Source organism: Vulpes lagopus, chromosome 8 (assembly GCF_018345385.1).
Source record: "Vulpes lagopus strain Blue_001 chromosome 8, ASM1834538v1, whole genome shotgun sequence".
Classification (NCBI taxonomy): Eukaryota; Metazoa; Chordata; class Mammalia; order Carnivora; family Canidae; genus Vulpes; species Vulpes lagopus.
The window spans coordinates 60,709,390-60,730,094 of NC_054831.1; the positions used below are offsets into that span (position 1 = coordinate 60,709,390).

The 20,705-nt window shown below is 35.4% G+C and overlaps 1 pseudogene; it reads right to left on the reverse strand.

The window, feature by feature from the left end:
• Positions 1-19,583: 19,583 nt before the first annotated feature.
• Positions 19,584-20,369, reverse strand: LOC121497739 (annotated as a pseudogene).
• Positions 20,370-20,705: the final 336 nt, after the last annotated feature.

A 20,705-nucleotide genomic window follows, 5' to 3' on the forward strand; every position in this document is an offset into this window, starting at 1 on the left:
TAGTAATGGAAGGAGATGCAAGAATCTTAAAATTTAAGAGTACAGGTAAGACAGATTTTTAAAATTAGGTATCATTTAAAACAGAATTTAAAGAATACAAAGAAGGTACAGTGTTACCTAGTACAGGGGAAAGAGGAAAGATAGTGCACAAAGAAAAGCATTATGAAAAAAGTGAGTTTTGAGCTGGCTTTGAAGAGCTGTAGAGAATTTCATTAAGGCAATATAAAAGTGGTGGTTATACACATTATGAAGGAATAATAAGCATTAGTTTTATGACATACAAACTTAATAACTTGGAGCAAATGGTTGACAGGAAAATGTTTGAGTCCCAGATTCTGTGCCATGGTGACTAGAAGAGAGGTGGTACCAAAGCCAGAAATAAAGATCTTCTGTGATGATTTGTAAGACAACAGTTAAGAAAGAAAAGGAAGAAAAATGATATCAGAGAGGGAACATGCTACTGTATTAAGAAACATAAGCCCTTGAGAGAGAAAGAGAGAGAGAGAGGGAGAGAGAGAGAGAGTGTGTGTGTGTGTGTGTGTGTGTGTGTGTGTGTGTTCTCTGATTACTGGCAATCATTGATGCCAAAAGGGTAATGTAATCACTGGGTATAAGAGAAGAGCATGACTTTAGAGACTCTTCTTTTAGTGTAGCAGGGCTGAAAAAGGGAAATAAAAATACACATTTATGGGTCACATATTTTATAATTCCACCAACATGAAGTGTCCAGAATGGGCAAATCTGCCGAGACTATAAGTAGGTAAGTGGTTAACCAGGATGAGGAGGATGGAATGTCCAGTGACTGCTAGTGGATAGGACGTCACTTTTTGGGGTGATGAACATGTTGCGGAATTGAATAGTGTTCATGGATTCACAACTCGATGAATATATTAAAATTCTCTGAATTATGTACTTTATAAATGTGAACGTTATGGTTTGTGAATTGTATCTCCATTAGATTATTATAAAAATAAGCAGTAAAGGGGTAAGTTTATTTTAGACTCCCATATTCCATAGGTAAGAAGTGAATTTTTAAAGACATGATTAAACTGGGAATGTTTTAATCTCTAAAGGGAGGTAAAAATTAGAAGATATTGTAACTGACAGAGTAATAGAGTGGAGGGGGAAGTGGAATAAAAAAAATCTTGAGTAGGGGTGCCTGGGTGGCTCAGTGGTTGAGTGTCTGCCTTCAGCTTAGTGTGTGATCCCAGGCTCTGGGATCAAGTCCCACAAAGAGCTCCCCAAAGGGAGCCTGCTTCTCCCTCTGCCTTTGTCTCTGCCTTTCTCTCTCTCTCTCTCTCTCTCTCTCTCTCTCTGTCTCTCATGAATAAATAAAATCTTTTAAAAAAATCTTGACTAACTCAGTAGAAAGATGAAAGGAAAAAGAAATCTAAAAATGTTGGAATAAGAAAAAATGGTATGGAGGAAGGATAAACCATAAGGTCACAATATTTAAGTTAAATAGATTTGGACTTCAACTATCTCGTGCTTACAAAATACATTAAATAAAAAATGATTTAGCAAGTTTGAGGATAGTATGATACAGAAATAAACTTATACCAATAAAAGACCAAAACAAGCCAGTGTGACAATAACATTTGAAAAACAAACATTAGGTCAAAAATGCTACCAGAGATAGAAGATTGTTTTGGGGCACCTGGGTAACTGTTAGTTAAGCATCTGCCTTCAGCTCAGGTCATGATCTCAGGGTCCTGGGATCAAGCCCCGCATCTGGCTCCCTGTTCTGTGGAAAGACTGCTTCTCCCTCTTCCCCTTTGCCCTTTCATGCTCTCTTTCTTTCTTTCAGGTAAAATAAAGTTTTTTTTTTTTTAAAGGACCATTTTATGAGAAGATAGTCATTACACTCAGCATGTATTATCGTTCTAAGTTTGTCTTTTATAATTTATCTTATATACATAACAAAATTTGCAGAATGACCAGAAGACACAGATATATGCATATTTGTAATTACATGGAAATTTTGACACATCTCCCTCAGAAAGATATTAAACGGACAAATCAATATATAGAAGCCGTATAATTGGTAAACTTGAAGTAATTCATGCATCTAGAACACTATACTCATGTTGTTCAAAAGAAATATAATGCAAGGCACATGTGTAATTTAAAATTTTTTCTATTACATGAAAAGAAAAATAGATGAGATTATTTCTGGTATATATCTTTACCCAATATATGCAAACTTCAGTTCAACATATAATAAATATAAAATTGAGATATTTATGATCCTTTTTATAATCAATTTTCAATATCCAGTGTTAACTTTACATTTCACATTGCCATTTGAACACTAAATTTCTATCGAAAATAGTTTTTTTCTATGTAGACTTAATAAAGTTCACAGTTGAAAAAGTAAATTCAGGTACTCAGATTGTTCCCAGTATATTTGAGTTCAATATCAAAATATTATTTTCCTTTCATGTTGTCGTCATCATTGAGAAACTGGCTTATTGTATTTACAGTTACCACTTTGACATTAAAGCAACAGCATAATAGTTTCAAAACTTCATTTGTGAGCTACTTGGGTGGCTCAGCTGATAAGCATGTGCCTTCGGCTCAGGGCGTGATCCTGGAGTCCCTGGATCGAGTCCTACATCAGGCTCCCTACATGGAGCCTGCTTCTCCCTCTGCCTGTGTCTCTGCTGCTCTCTCTGTGTCTCTTATGAATAAATAAATAAAATCTTTAAAAACAGACTTCATTTATTCAAGTTAAATGAATTCTCTAACCCTTTTACCAACTTAGCATTATTAACATCAGTTTCAAGGATGTATATCAGAAATTGAAAGGCAGTTGAAGTTTTTATTTCAATTCCTATCAACAATCAGTGTTATATTAGTTTCAGGTGTATAGTGATTGTAGCGATTCCATACATCACTTGGTGCTCATCACAGGGACCTCCTTAATCCCCATCACCTGTTTCACCCGTTTCCCCCTCCCCCAAACAGCAGTTCTCTGTAATTAAGTCTGTCTCTTTCTCTCTCTTCCCTTTGCTCTTATGTTTTGTCTCTTAAATTCCACATAAGAATGAAATCATATGGTATCTTTCTCTGACTGACTTATTTCCCTTCGTATCATACTCTAGCTTAATATATGTTATTGTAAATGGCAAGATTTCCTTCCTTTTCTATGGCTGAATAATGTCCCATTGTGTGTGTGTGTGTGTGTGTACACACACCACTTTATTTTTTTTCAGACCTAGGTCTTCTTTTATTATTTTTCTCTTATATTGAGCAGGGAGCCTTACATGGGATTCCATCCCAGGACTCCGGAATCATGACCTGAGCCGAAGGCAGGCTCTTAACTGACTGAGTCACCCAGGCACCCCGGGTGTTCCTAATTCTTGGCTATTATAATTAAAGATGCTGCAGACATTCTTGTACTTTTATGTATGAGCACTGTTTCTTGCATGAGCACTATTTTTGTTGGAAATAAGAGTCGGATTCCTCATTCATGAAGTGAGGATATGTTTAGCATTAGCAGCTTCTGCCAAAGGGACCCCTGCCAAGGCCGCTGTATTATACTCTCCCACCCACTGTGAGTATTCGAGTGGCTCCACAGCCTGGTTAGATCATGGGATCCTGCTATTGTAGGTCCATTTCTACTCAGTATTCTGATGGGGTTGTTTGAAAATACTGTCTTGATCGGAAATGTGAGGTTTAGTATGGCCAACCTGTTAGGAGATGCTGTCATTGGAAGGGTAATTTTTATTCCATTCGCATGAGGAGGAGACAGGCAACAGGCTGGGTCCAGAGGCAGAGGGTGCAGAATTGGGGCAAGAGCTGTTATTGCAGTTTCTGCAGGAAAGAACAATTGAGGCACTGGGTATGTGGATGTAGGATTGGCAGGTGTGAATAATTTCAGGGCTCTGGGGAAGAGGGGTGTCCTGAATTGTCTGGAGATCAGGGCTGGGGGGTGGTAGTGGCCCAGCTATGAGAGCTTGGAATATACACCACTTCTTTATCTATTCATGAATCAATGGACACTTGGGCTGCTTTCCTATCTTGGCTGTTGTAAATAATGCTACTGTAAACATAGGGGTGCATGTTTCCTTTTGAATTTGTGTTTTTGTATCCTTTGGGTAAATACCTAGTATGATGGCTGGATCATATAGTAGTTCTTTTTAACCTTTCAAGGAGCCTCCATACTGTTCTCTACAGTGGCTGCACCAGTTTGAATTCCTGCCAGCAGTGCAGGGCTTCCCTTTCTCCACACTCTTGCCAACCTCTGCTGCTTCTTGTATTGTCGATTTTAGTCCTTCCGACAGGTGTGAGGTAATAGCTCATTGTAGTTTTGACTTACATTTCCCTGATGGTAAGTGATGACACATATCTTCTCATGTGTCTTTTGGCCATCTGGCTGTCTTCTTTGGAGAAATGTCTGTTCATGTCTTCAGCCCATTTTTTAATTGGGTTATTTGGTTTTTGAATGTTGTGTTTCATAAGTTCTTTATATTTTTTGGATACTAATCCTTTATAGGATATGTCATTTACAAATATTTTCTCCCATTCTATAGGTTACCTTTTAGTTTTGTTGACTATTCCCCTCACTGTGCAGAAGCTTTTTATCTTGCTGAAATCCCAATAATTCATTTTTGCTTTTGTTTCTCTTGCCTGAGGAAACAAATCTAGAAAACGACTGCTATAGCCAATGTCAGCAGGTTATTGCCTTTGTTATCTTCTAGAATTTTTATGATTTCAGGTCTCACATTTAGATCATAAATCTATTCATTTTGTGTATGGTATAAGAAAATTCCACAGTTTCTTTACTTTGAGTGTTGCTATCCAGTTTTCCCCAACATCATTTTTAGAGAAGACTATCCTTTCCCCATTGGATAATTTTTCTTGATTCACTGAAGATTAATTGAGCATATGGTTGTAGATTTATTGCTGGGTTTTCTCTTCTGTTTATTTCTGTGTCTTTTTTGTGCCAATACCATACTGTTTTGATCACTACACCTTTGTAATATAATTTGAAGTCTGGAATTGTGATGCCTCCAGCTTTGGTTTTCTTTTTCAAGATTGCCTTGGCTGTTTGGGGGTCTTTTGTGATTCCATACATATTTTAGGATAGTTTGTTCTAGATCTTTGAAAAATGTTGCCTGTATTTTGATAGGGATTACATTAAATGTGTAGATTGGTTTGGGTAGTATAGACAATACAATATTCAACAATATTTGTTCTTACAGTCCATGAGCATGAAATGTCTTTCCATTTCTTTGTGTCATCTTGAATTTATTTCATCATTATTTTATAATTTTCAGAGTATAGGTCTTTCACCTCTTTAATTAGGTTTATTACTAGATATCTCATTATATTGAGTGGAATTGCAAATGGGATTTATTCCTCAGTTTCTCTTTCTGCTGCTTCATTATTGTTATATAGAAATGCAACTTATTTCTGTACATTGATTTTGTATCCTGTGACTTTATTAAATTTGTTTATCAGTTCTAGCAGTTTTTTCAGTTAGTCTTTTGGATTTTCCAGATATAGTATCATATCATCTGAAAATAGTAGAAGTTTTACTTTTCTCTTACCAACTTTGATGCCTTTTATTTCTTTATGTTGTCAGATGGCTATGACTAGAACTTCCAATACTATGTTGAATAAAAGTGAGAGTAGACATCCTTGTCTTATTCCTGAGCTTAGGGGAAAAGCTCTCAGTTTTTTCCTATTAAGGATGATCCTAGCATGAGTTTTTCATATATGGCCTTTATTACGTTGAGGTATATTCTCTCTAAATCTACTTTGTTTAGGGTTTTTATCTTGAGTGGATGTTGTATTATGCCAAATGCTTTTTCTGCATCCATTGAAATGATCATATAGTTCTTTGGTTGATATTATTTATTACATTGATTTGTGAATATTGAACCATCTTTGCAACCCAGGAGTAAATTCCACTAATGATGGTACATGATGTTTTAATGTATTGTTTGATTTGGTTTGCTCGCATTTTATTGAAGACTTTTACATTCACGTTCATCAGGGATATTGGCCTGTAGTTCTCTTTTTCTAGTAGTGTCTATCTGGTTTTGGTATCAGGATGATGTTGGCCTCAAAGAATAAATTTGGAAGTTTTCTTTACTCTATTTTCAAAATAGTTAGTGAAGAATAGATAGTAACTCTTCTTTATATGTCTGGTAAAACTCCCCTGTGAAACCACCTGGTCTTGGACCTTGTTTATTGGGAGTCTTGATTACTATTCCAATTTCTTTGCTGATTATTGGTCTGTTCAAATTTTCTATTTTTTTTCTGTTTTAGTTTTGGTAGTTTATGTTTCTAGGAATTTATCCATTTCTTCTAGGTTGTCCAATTTGTTGGCATGTAGTTTTTCATAATATTCTCTGATAATTATATTTTTGTGGTGATTTCTCCTCTCTCATTTGTGATTTTATTTATTTAAGTCTTTTCTCTTTTTTCTTGTAATTCTGGCTAGAGGTTAACAATTTTATTGATTTTTTTTTTCAAAGAAACAACTCACAATTTCTTTGATCTTTTCTATTTTTTTTGTTTGTTTTCAGTTTCTATATCATTTATTTCGGCTCTAAATTTTATTATTTCCTTTTGATGTGTTTTAGTTCTTTTTTCTAGCTCCCTTAGGTGTAAGGTTAGGTTATTTGGTGTTTTTGTTGCTTCTTGAAGTAGACCTATATTACTATAAACTTCTTTCTTAGAATCACTTTTGCTGTATCCCAAAGGTTTTGAACCATTATGTTTTTTTTTTTTTAAACAATTTTTGTTTATCTATTCATGAAAGACACAGAGAGACAAGACATAAGCAGAGGGAGAAGCAGGCTCCCTGTGGGGAATCTGATGTGGAACCTGATCCAAGGACCCTATGGTCACACATCGAGCCAAAGGCAGATGCTCAACTACTGAGCCACCCAGGTGCCCCAGAACCATTATGTTTTCATTTTCATTTGTTTTTATACGCTTTTTAATTCCTATGATAGTCACACAGAGAGAGAGTAAGAGAGAGAGAGAGAGAGAGAGAGAGAGAGAGAGAGAGGCAGAGACACAGGCAGAGAGAGAAGCAGGCTCCATGCACCGGGAGCCCAATGTGGGATTCGATCCCGGGTCTCCAGGATCGCGCCCTGGGCCAAAGGCAGGCGCCAAACCGCTGCGCCACCCAGGGATCCTGATCATCCCCTTTGTTATAATATAGTGTAGTTCTTTGTTCTTGTTACAGTCTTTGTTTTGAAGTCTATTTTGTCTCATATAAGTATTGCTACTTAGGCATTCTTTTCATATCCATTTGTATGAAACATGTTTCTCCATCCCCTCACTTTTAATCTACAGGTACTTAGGTCTAAAGTGAGTCTCTTGTGGGCAGCATATAGATGGTTCTTGTTTTTTTTAATCTGTTCTGTAACCCTATATATTTTGATTCAAATGTTTAGTCTATTGACATTCAAAGTAATTATTGAAAGGCACTATTTATTCTCCTTTTATATTATCTTATATCATTTTTCATAAATTTCTTGCCTGAATTCTTTACAGAAATTTTCATTTTTACTGTTTTTGTATTTCCTACCTTTATAATATAACTTCTGATCTCTCCTTTCCACTCTAAGAGTCCTCTGTAATATTTCTTCCAGGGCTGGTTCAGTGGTCACAAACTCCTTTAGTTTTTGTTTGGGAAACTCTTTATCTTTCTTTCTTTTTTGAGTGATAGCCTTGTTGGATAGAGTCTTCTTGGCTGCACATTTTCCGCATTCAGCACTTTGAATATATCAAGCTATATTAAGCAAGCTATTCTATTCTTGCTTTCAAAGTTTCTGATGAAAAATCTTTTACTTAGCTCTATGGATTTTTCCTCAGAAGTTACTGACTTCTTTTGCTGCTTTTAAGATTTTTTTCCTTTACCATTATATTTTGCAAGGTTGAGAACATTGTGTGTCTTGGTGTTGCCATGCTTTTGTTGATTTTGGATGGAAATTCTTTGTGCCTTCAGGTTCTACATATCATTTCCTTCTCCAGATTAAGGATTGTCAGCTATTATTTCTTCAAGTAAATTATCTGCCCCCTGTTCTCTCTCTTCTTCTTCCATGACTCCTATAATATGAATGTTACTATGTTTGATGGAGCCACTGAGTTCCCTAAACCTATTCTTATTTTGTTTAATTCTTTTTTCTCTCTGTTTAGCTTGATCACTTTCCATTATTTTGTCTTCTGGGTCACTAATTCATTTTTCTGCTTCTTCAAGCCTGCTATGCATTTCATAAAACATGTTTCTCATTTTGTTTATTGAGCCTTTTATCTCTGCTATATTACTTGTCATCTCTGTGTTAAGGATCAAACTCATGTGTTCCACTGTTTTTCTAGGTCCAGTTATCTTTGTGATCCGTCCTTTTATTTTCTATCAGTCATGTTACTCATATCTGCTTTCCTCAGATCTGTGGCTATAGCTTTGTCCTTTTCTTTCATTTGGGATAAATTTCTCTGTCTCCTCACTTTGTCTGCCTCTGTGTCTTTTTCTATGTGTTAAGAAAGTCAGCTATGTCCTCTACTCTTGGAAGTAGTAACTTTATGAAGAGGAGGTCCTGGAGTCCCCTGCAGTGCAGTGTCCCCTGTTCATCAGAACCTGGCACTTCAGATTATCCTGTGTTGCTTACATCCTGCTGTTATGTCTGAGTCACTTTTCCTTTTGAATGAACTGACTCTTTGCTTGTGGGCTGTGTTTGCTCCTTGTGGTGTAGTAGGACACAACCAGGCCAGCTCTGAGGAGGGTGGTGTCTGCTGGGGAACTTGGAAGTGAGGTGGCAATGTTAGCAAAATTTGTGTAGGGCCACTAGTTGCATGCTGGATCCCAAAGTGTGGTGGCTAGGGACTGCACACAAGGGTCACTGCAGATGTGAGGCTGGGCTCAGCAGGCATTGATGAATAGAGATTGCTGGGTTTGATTTGTGAAAGTGGCTGGTGGTGTGCAGTTGGGTTTCATGTGGAGGCTGAATAGAGCTCATGGAAGCAGCTATGTCCTAGGTGGCTGGGTGGGCTGTAATTGCAGCTTTAACAAAATTTGTTCTGAGCCCTGGGCAGAGGCTGTAAGTAGCTATGCAGCCTAAATTCCTGCAGGTATTTCTGTGTTTAGGCTGCGGGCCAGGGGGAGGAAAATGGTGCTTGCTAGCTCCCTTATTTCAAAGAAATCCCCCAGCATGCTCCAAAGTCCATATGAACAGATCTGTCTTTTTTTGCCCCTACTGTTGTGTAAACTGCTTTTAATGTTGCTTACCACACAGGCTGACCTCTCCTTAAGGGCTGCAACTTAATATCCTTCACCCTCTTCTCTCACTCATTGCTGAGTTAGGTGACCTCCAAAGATTCAAGTTCCAAGTACCATTGGTTTTTACAAACTAGAGAATTCGGTCCTTATGATTTTTAAAGCTGAGTGCTATGAGGATTGGTCATGTGAGCCCTCTGGTGCGAGGGCCCTATTCTCTGCTGTCTTTGCTTGTGTAGCTCCCTCCCTTCTGCATACAGCCTCCCTCAGCCTTTCTGACCTTCTGAAATGTTCAGATACAGTTTCTTCTCTTAACTTTGTTGTGGAGTTTGTTCTGCCCATCTTAGGAAAACTCTCGTGTATTTACTTGGATGTGGATGATCCATAATTGTAAATGTGCGGCAGGGTCCTGAAAAGCAAATTTAAATCCATTAATATCAATAAAGCTTTCTTGAAATTCTTTGACAAATATAATATATATATAATATATATATTATATATAATGCTACCAATTATATCTAAATTGAGCTGCATGTTGATTTATGTTAGAAAACATGTAATAATATTGTTATTAAATTATTATGAAAACCTTCAGTTTCAATATGAATTCTTATGCCTGCCACTTGTGACCTAGTTTACAGTGTTATAAGTGAGCTTTTTTCATTTATTGAATTTTTTGGTTTTGTTTGTTCATATGCAATGTGATATTGATATAGGTGAGAAAATATATATCACAGTGCCAGTTTTTTTTTATCATTGAGAATTTAGTAAGCATTGCTTTTGTTTTAAAGAAATCTTGAATTGGAGTTAACAATACAGAACTCTGAATAAGAGTTTTATGAATCTCTTCCACTATTCATCCAACATACTCTGACAAAGAACATACATGCAGTCATTAAATTCATTGCCTTCTACTTCCTTCAGTGGTTCCATAATGTTGACATGATTCATAGCATTAGTTTTTAAATGCTGAATGACCTTAGCAGTAAAATCCATGAAATTTTATGTATAGAGTGTGACATAGTACTACATGGATATACTGTAGAGAATCACACATATAATGAGTTTCAGTTTAAGAGACATAAATATGACCAAATATAAACATGACCAGAAATATAAGTAGATACATTTTGGTAAAAATTCCTCTTCTTATTTAATAAGGTGCAGAGTAAATAAGAGAGGTAAGCAGAGAAAATAAAAGGTTTATAAATCATTAAATATTGGTGACCATTGTTCTTTGGAGGTTTTAATTAGAAAGTCAAAATCACCACATTAGGAAAGCCCAAGTTGTAAACTGATTGTCATATATTCTCTAAAAATAAATTTAAACTGTCAGACGAAATTCAGTTGGCAGGGAAAAAGAAAAGAAATTCTGGTTCCTTTAACAATTATATAACAACTGTTAAATTTAGAATTCTGATAATAGGAAGACCTTAAGTCCTCCTGTACTTTCCAATTTATTCGTCTTTCATAATTCTGATTTGTTATATAAGCACAAAACACAGAATACAAAGTATCAATCTTTTAATGGTCTAAAACAAAACCAATCTTACTTCATATGTAAATCTACTGCATTGCTTTCTTAGTTTAGCTGTACTTGATTTATAACATTCTTAATGCAAAATAATTTTTCCTGAAGATTGAGTCACGTCTTTTTTTCCTCTGAATTTGAAATTTACATTTGCTGAGCTCTTTTGTTTTCTAAACTCAAAGGGGCACAGGATGGAGACTGAGTCATGGAAATCTAGTAAAAGCTGGAGCTGTAAAAGAGGCATTGCCCCAAAATAAAAAAACCTTCAAAAGAGCACAGTTCCCTAGCAGAACTTGAGCTTAAGATTTTGTTTTGTTTTGTTTTGCTTCCAGCTTTAGTGAAATGTGCTTGAAGTGAAATGAACATAAGTTCAAGGTGTAAGTAGTGATTCTCTATATGTAGAACCACAATAATATTAGTTGACACATCTGTCATTAGGATCTTTAACTGTTGGTTCAGATCTCTTGTTTTGCCCTCATCATCATCCCACTCTCCCATCTATCAACAAATCTGTTTATTCTATGAGTATTTCATGCCATCAGGCTTTCATTCAATAGTTACCTAACCTTTGAAAGCTGAGCTGAAAGTCAGCTCTCCTGGGAAACCTTCCCTGGACCCTCTCCCTAGTCTGATTCAAATATTTCTTTTCTGGATATTATCTGCATTATACCATGTGTCCCAGAATACCACCCATATTAATTTACTTGTCTACCTCCTTCATTTCTATAAGCATCTCAAAGGAAAAGGCAATGACTAATTTGACTATTTTAGCCAACACCTAGCATGGGGCTATCTCGTATCAGGTGACTGTGAGTAAAAGGGATACCATCATTGACGAAATGACAACAATGATGAAATAATTAATATTTGGAACAAGAAGAGTCCTTAAAAAGGAGAGCTGAAGGAAAAGCCAAAGGATATTGGTGACAATAATGAAATCTTGAGAATAAAATTAGTTTTCTAAGCTGATATAGAGAAAATTGAAGTGCTTTGATGAATTATTTCCTTATGTATTATATTCTTAACTCATGTGTACAAATATATTACTTTTGTTCACTGTGGATATATTTTACATGAGATGTATGAAGTTTCTTGTAAAAAAAAAGAGGAAAGATAGAAAAATGTCTTGAGCTAGAATTTCTTTGGGGAAATCACTAGGTTTAAAATTAAATTTACTCATATTCTCTTTAGAGTAGAGATCTAAATTTCCTGCCAGGGATTACTTCTCAGTCTCTTTTAAATTAAATAAAAAGTTTTCTAACCAAACACAGTCATACTATTGGCTAGGTAGGATGTCACGAACTCAAAATAGTACTCTGGGAAAGCTTATAGTGAACTAATTAGAAAATGTAGATTTTTAAAAGATGTTATTTATTTGAGAGTTGAGAAAGAGAGATAGAGGAGGAACCGTGGGGAGGGGCAGAGGAAGAGGGAGAACAGACTCTGCATTGAACAGGGAGCCTGAGGTTGGGCTAGATCCCAGGACCCCAAAATCACAATGTGAGCCAAAGTTGAAGGCTTAACCAACTGACACATCCAGGCATCCAGAAAATGTAGATTTAAAAAATTAAATTATTTTTATTTTATTATTAAATTCAATATTTTAACTTTTTATCAAGAGAACTTCTAGAACATATAAATAAGAACACCCAATAGTTCCAAAAGAATCAGCTTATTTCAAAGCCCTGTCTAAAATGAATGAAAGGACATGATAGGCTATTTAGGAGATGGAAATATCTGGTCCTAAATTATCCTGTATTACACTTGGTCTTCATGTTAAAATCAAAAAAGAATTCCCTTTGAACAGTGCTTAACTGTGGTAGCTTGATATCATTTCCATTTTATTGATAGTGTTTCCTTAGTGTAGATTTCAGTTGTGACATTTTGTACTCCTATAGTTAGAAAAAAGGAATCAGCCACCAAACACTGCAGTGGTATTTGTTTACATTTTTAAGTACTTCTTACAAGATCTACATCTTTTACATATTCAGAATTTAGATTGGCCTTTCCATTACAGACCAGCGCTGCTATAAATAACTTATAATGGCAATTGCTGATGAGGGATGCTGTAGAATAATATAAAGGTCAAAGTATGATAATTCATGATCATCTTAACAAAGTGTACAAGGCATTAAAATACTCATATTGAACTCTGGGTGGCAAAGCAGAGGGAAGGAATGACACAACATGAATCCCCTCAAGTAAATGTGAATGTGAGAAGGTTAAAAACTAGAACCAAGTTATCTACTCTTTCAATGAATGTCTTAATCTGAGGGTCAGCTTTCCATGTACAGCACAGGTATACACATAATTTTATACATCATGGCTGTTAGCTACTCATGCTCTATTACTCATTTAATCTCTGGTTAAGTATAGTGCAGATTTTTTTAAAAACATGGTGCAAAAGTAGAAATGTTTCAGGTCTCAAGGCAGCATAGCTTTTAGCATCTTGAAAGGTATTTCCAGTTGTGAATATTCAAATATAAGAATCACTTACATTTTGAGCAAATGACACTTTCTTTGTTTTCCAGAGCCCAGTAATATTGAAGGAGTGAGAATCTAACTGGAAAACCTTGATCCATTTGCATACATGTGATTGTCATTTACATCTGACAAGCCTATCTATCACCTGTTAACAGACTGCTGGTAGTTTCTTTTATACCCCTACACTAGCAGGTTTATGCTGATTTTAGATTATGGAGTAAGCAAAACTGCTTTTCAAATGAAAGTATCTTCACACAGTTGTCTCTGTATCACAGATATTAGTTTTTTGAGACAGAGTGCTATATTTCTGTTCCCTCCAATTTCTCCTTTGACTTTCAGTTCATATATTCTTAAAACTAAATTAACTGACCAATAAATAGGAAAGAAAGCTTAAATATAGCTGTGCTTCTCAATCATTGTCACATCATTGAACCTGTAGGAAACAATAGTATAGTAATACTCTGGGTAAATTAGAGGGGATTTGAGGGGGTATTTATATATATGATGTTTAAGATTAAAAAGTCTTCATGATTTATTTGTGTAATTATGGTAAGAAAAAGTGAAACACTGGAATACAGGATTTGAATAGAACTAGTTCTTTTTTAAAAAATATAATAAAAATGAATTTGTATCCTATTAAAATAATTTTTTTATTTATGATAGTCACACAGAGAGAGAGAGAGAGAGAGAGAGAGAGAGAGAGAGAAAGAGAGGCAGAGACATAGGCAGAGGGAGAAGCAGGCTCCATGAACCGGGAGCCCCACGTGGGATTCGATTCCAGGTCTCCAGGATCGCGCCCTGGGCCAAAGGCAGGAGCTAAACCGATGGCCACCCAGGGATCCCTATATCCTGTTAAAATAGTTTTTTAAAAATTTTCTTATTGTGATAAAACATATGTAACCTAAAATTTTGCATATATAACAAGTATTCCTTGTTGCTTGACAACACTGATTTTCTCTTTTGTTTTTGATAATAGGCATCTTATGCATGTGAAGTGGTTTCATGGTTTTGATTTTGCATTCCTCTAGGGATAGTGACATTGACCATCTTTTTATATACTTATTTGCATCTCAGTTCAAGTCTTGTCTATCTTGAATTGTGTTTTTATTTATTTATTTATTTTTGTTGAGTTGTGGGAGTTCCTTATGTATTCTGGATTTTAACCTCTTATCAGAATGTGATTTGCAAATACTTTTTTCAAATTCTGTGGGTTGACTTTTCATTTTGTTGGTAGTGTCCATTGATGTACAAAAACTTTAATTTTGATGCAGTCCAATGTATTTATTTTGTTGTTGTTGTTGTTGTCTTTGCTTTTGGTGTCATATCTAAGAAATTATTGCCAAATGCAGCCATGAAATCTTTCCCCTAGGTTTTCTCTTGAGTGTTTATAGTTATTATATTTAAGGCTTTGTCTTAGTTTAAATATATATATATATATACATATATAAAATCAACTTTGCTATTGTGCAGATGGATATCTAGTTTAACCAGCACCATTTATTGAGAAGGCTATCCTTTCCCTATTGACTAGTCTTCATACTTTTATTGATGTAGTTTTAGAATATAAGTGAGGTTTGGTGGGATGGGATGAGGTCTGGAGCCAATGACCAAGAAAGAAGTCTTGAAACATTTTTCATGCAAAATAGTGGTTTTATTAAAGCATGGGGACAGGACCCATGGGCAGAAAGAGCTGCTGCCCAGCATTGTGAGGGGTGGCTATTTATACACTTGGGAGTTGGGGGAGGTAAAGAAAAGGGAGGTTGCTAAAAGATTTTCATATGTGAAGAGGACTCACAGGATACTGGAGGCCTTGCCGTTGTCAAGTTAAGATTGTTTTTCCCTTTAGCAAGGTACTAACCTTAAGACAGTTGGGAGCTTCCTGGAGGAATGTCACATGTATCCCACCCACGAGTGTGTGTGTGTAGGGGGGTGATTTGCAGGGTGTAGGCTTGTGCTTTGTCCTCAACTAGCCTTCTGTTCCCTCATCAAGTCTGCATGTCCCTCTCCTTCTGCCCCTCCCCCCTGCTTATGCTACCTTTCTCTCAAATAAATAAATAAAATCTTTAAAAAATGTGCTTCATATAGATAACATACAGTTGTTTCTTGCTCTTTTATTCTAACCAACAATATCTTTTGATGGCATATTTATTTCATTTCATGTAATTATTGCTATGCTCATATTTAGGTTTTTTTATTGGACTATTTCTTAAATTCTCAGTTTTTAAAATTCCCTCTTTCTACCTTTCCTGTTTTTTAAATTTTTTAAAAGATTTTATTTATTTATTCATGAGAGACAGAGAGAGAGAGAGAGAGAGAGAGAGAGAGAGAGAGGCAGAAACACAGGCAGAGGGAGAAGCAGGCTCCATGCAGGGAGCCCGATGTGGGACTCGATCCCTGATCTCCAGGATCAGGCCTTGGGGCTGAAGGCGGCGCTAAACTGCTGAGCCACCAGGCTGCCCTGTTTTTTAAGTTTTTAATTCAAAAATTTTATCATTCTGTTTTACTTTGCCCTTTATCTTTCTAACTATATATCTTTGCAATTTTTATTGGTTACTCTAGATGTTACAATACACATCTTAAATTTAACCCATTGTATCTAGTGTTAATATTGAGTTAGTCAAGGTAAAATATAGGGACTTTAGAACTGTTTATTTCCTTTTATTCTCACATATTCCTAGTGCTATTGTTGTCATATATATTGTCAATATAAATGATAAGCCTATAAAGCAATGTTATTATTTTTACTTTTTTCCATCTCATGTCTTTTAGCAGGATTAAGAGGAAAAAAAGAGTGCACACACATACATACATTAAATATATATAACTTAAAATATGTAGGGATGCCAGGGTGGCTCAGTGGTTGAACATCTGCCTTCAGCTCAGGGTGTGATCTTTGGGTCCAGGGATCAAGTCCCTTATCAGGCTCCCTGCGAGGAGCTTGCTTCTCCCTCTGCCTATGTCTCTGCCTCTCTCTCTGTGTCTCTCATAAATACATACATACATATATACATACATTTTAAATAATTTAAATATGTAAGATATATAAAATTGTATTATGCATATAATTTTCTAAAACATATTTATCATTTTAGTCAATTTGAATTCCTAGCTTATGTTATTTTTTCAGTCTTTCTAAAGATATTCCTTTAAAGGTCTTTTGGCAAATGAGTCTCCCTCTTTTTTGAGTCTAAAAGTTTATGTCCCTTTCAGTTTTGAAAGACAGCTTCACTGGGTATAGAATTATTTTCTGTTTTTATTAAACACTGTGTAATTCCAATGCCTTCAATCATTTCAGGTATCAATTGTTATTCATACTGATGTTTTTCGTTAGTAAATGAATCATTTTTCCTTTGCTTGTAAGATTTTCTCTTTATCTTTGGCTTATAATATTTTGGCTATAGTGTATCTATTATTAAGCTTACTAGGTCCTCATATTGTTTTCTACCAAACTTGAGGTTTCCAGTCATTTATTTTTTCCTGTATTTTATCTTTCCTCTTAATCTGGGATTCTATTTGGATTGTTTCATATTGTATTACAAATCTCTAATGTGGTAATTTTTGTCAACCATTTATCTTTGTGATTCTTGAGTTACTACCTTTACTGACGTATTTTCGCCTTTACTCATCCCTTTTTGGTGACATCCAGTCTACTTAGCATCTTATTTTTTAGTTTTGGTTATTGCTTGATTATAGTTCTGAATTACTGTCAGGTTATTTATTTAGAGTTCTCATTTTACTCTTGATATTATCCATCTGTACATTCACTAATACCATAATGTTCTTCAATTTATTGAATAATTTTCCTTTAGTTCATTGAATATATCTATAATAGTAGCCATAAAATGGCACTTTGGTCCATTTAATAACATCTTGACCCACTTGGATTAGTTTTCTATTGGTTATTTCTTAGTCCATAATGATCACACTACATTTTTTTCCACATATCTAGCAGTTTTTTTATTGAGAACTGGATATTATTGATAATACATTTTAGTGACTCAGGATTTTGTCATATTCATGTGAAGATTTTTGTTTCTTATTTTAACAAATAGTTAATTTACCTGGTTTCAAACTGGAACTTTATCTAGTGTACCATATGCAGCTACCCCTATCTCTGTCCTGTTTTTATGGCTTTCTACTGTTGCTTTTTTATGCATTCCTTCTCTGTTTATCTGTGCTCTGTCAGTTTCAGGCTCTCTTTTCTGGAACTTCAAGTCCACAACGACTTAAAGCTGTGCCTTCTGCTGTTAGAGTTATGTGTGGTAAAAAAATTTACTGTTAAGAAAAACTCAACTTTGAAGATTGGGTCCACATAGCTCTAGTCTTTGAGCACATTTTTTTCTCTGGTCTCTCCCTGCATTTTGTCATACTTGCATTGTCTCCCTTGTACCTGTGTAGCTTTGCTGTTAGGGTTTCTAGGATGTCTCCTTTGAATTTTCCCTCTGAATTTCTAATCTTTAATTCCTTTAGTCAGGAAGGCTAAAATAGTGTCATTTTCTGCAAACATAGCCAAGGGTAGGGAGGTTGTCAATTTTCTCAGATCAAAAAGCCACAGACTCACTGTTCTTACTACTCTGAGTTGCAGGTTTGTGTATGTATTATGCTCTCCTCTGATTTTTGTCTGCTTTGGAAATATTCCAGTTCCTATTTTAGAATTAACGTTATATGTTTTGCACAGTATCTACAATTGTTATCTCTGGGGAGAGGGAGTGCATAATCATTTTAATCCCTTCTACTTCTGGGATTTCATCTATATGACCTTTCAAAATAAATTTTGGCTGTATCTTATACTGATTTCTGCTTACTATGAATTTCACAAGCATGTAATCTTATAAATCCATTTCATAAATTTGGAGAAAATCATGAATCTAGTGAGCATAATCCAATTTGCTAGTTGTATTACATGGAACTTTTAAAATTTCAGTGAAGTTACAAGTTAAGTTTTGAGTAAATAGCCTTAGAGACCAGTGCTGGAAAGACTGAACTTTTTAAAAATCAAGTCAGTCTTAATAAACGTTTTTAGTGCAAATATGGCTGGCTCTTATTATTTCAGGAAATATTAAGAATTCTCTTTTAACTTAGTTTTGCCTGACATTGAAATCAATAAGGTAATGCCTATATTGTTTGTGTAACAGATTGCAGTTTTTAATTTTCAAGTAATTTTGTATCTTTTACCTCATTTCTATTTGCAATGCATCTGTGATGTATCAGCCTCTGCATCTATAGATTCTTCCCTTATGTACAAGATGAACCCTGCTACATTCTCTAGAATTAGTGCCATTGTGTTTGTTATAATTGATGAACTTAAATGACATATAAAAATACCCAAATTTCATATTTTACATTAGAGTTCACTCTTGGTGTTATGCATTCTGTGGGTGTGGACAAACGCACAATGACATCTATCCAGCATTATGGTATAATAGAGAGTACCTTCATTGTCCTAAAAATCCTCTATGCTCTGCCTATTTATCCCTCCCTTCTCCTCACCAAAGCCCTGGCAACTACTAATCTTTTAGTGACTCCATAGTTTTGCTTTTTCCAGAATGTCAGATAGTTGGAATCATACAGTATGTAGCCTTTTCAATTTGGCTTCTTTCACTTAATAATATGCACTTGGAGTTTCCTCCTTGTCTTCTCATGGCTTAATAGTTCATTTCTTGTTAGTGCTGAATAATATTCCATTGTTCAGTGTACCAGTTTATTCATCTACAGAAGGACATTTTGGTTGCTCCCAGCTTTTGGCAGTTGTGAATAAGGTTGCTATAAATATCTATGTGCAAGTTTCTGTCTGGACATAAATTTTCATCTCCTTTGGCTAAATACCAAGGAGCATAATTTCTGGATCATGTAAGAATATGTTCAGTTTTGTAAGAAACTACCAAACTGTCTCTTAAACTGGCTGTACAGTTTTGCATCACCACCATTAATAAATGAGAATTCTTATTCCACGTCCTTGCCAGCATTTGATGTTGTTAGTTTCTGCACTTTGGCAATTTTAATAGGCATATAGTAACATGATATTGTTTTAATTTGCATTTCCCTGACATATGTATGGAGTATCTTTTCATATGCTTATATTTTGCCTCCTGTGTATTTTCTTTGGTGAGGTATCTATTCAGGTCTTGGGCTCCTTTCATTTTTACTACTACTACTACTGCTGCTTTTTTTTTTTTTTTTGTAAAACTAGACTATTTTAATACTTTTTATAATAGGATAAATAGTTCTCTTGGTGACTGCAGATATGTCAGGTTGTTTGGTGGTACTCAGAACCACGACGGTAATGACAGTTTTCCTTATTGGTGTGTAGTCTGCAGTAATTATAAGGAGTTATTTCTCTGAAACTATTGTCAAATACTGCATTTGTACATCCATCGTTTTCAGGATTTTTGGTAACCTGGGCATATTTTCCCCTAAATAACCTTACCATCTTATGTCACAAGGCCCAACTCAAATCACGTTCACCTCAATGATAGTATCTTAAGTAATAACACCCAAAGTTGTATATATTGGGATGAGGGATTCTTTTTACACCAAACACTGGCAGGCAAAAGGTGACTTTCAATTCAGGGTATGTTACGTGGGCCTTTTGGACACAAAGCCCATTGGCCTAATGAATCTTTCATATTTAGGTGGTTTTTGACTAAAGCCCTCTCCAACAAAGCAGATGTCAGTAACCATCCTCTTCTATGCTTTTTTTTCCTTTCTCTTTCCTGTTTGAAAAGCTTTTAAGAGTTTTGTTTCTCCCTGGGCACAAACTTTGGGGGAAAGGGACTAACCATTTTTCTGCTTTCTCTTTTTGTTTTTGTTTAATCATATCGGAAAATACTTTAGCTCCAGACTGTTCCTCCCTGTCCAGTAGATATGCAGGATGCTGCTCCTTATTGGAGACTCTTCATCTTTCTTTTGTTTAGTGTTTCTCTTTTCATGTATCTTGAGTCTTTTTCATTTGTATTTTCCTGTCATGCTGTTTATGCTAAAGGTTAGCTTTCATCTTTTTTGCCTTCCTTGAAGGTTCATGAACCTCTCACCTTCCTCCTTTCTCTTTTTCTCATGGTAATCCAAACCATAGCTATAGCACTTCTGGTCCAACTCAAAGTAATCATTCTGTGGCATAATGAAGACCATGGAGCTGCCAGTTAGCAAAGAAGCTCTTAATTTTCAGGTCTCACAGACCCACAAGCTGACTCCACACAACCCATGATGGACAGAAACAGTTCTAAAACCTGGCCCATTTTTTAATCAGGCTATCTTCTTGCTGTTATTAGATAATTTTTGTATGTTTTATTTAGCAGTCCTTATTACATGTGAATGTTGCATGTGAACTTGACAGGAATGTATATTCTGATGTTATTGGATAAAATAGTCTGTTGATATCTATCTGTTATATCAAGCTAATTAATAATGCTGAGTTCACTTTGTCCTTACTGATCTTCTGCGTGTGAAATGTGT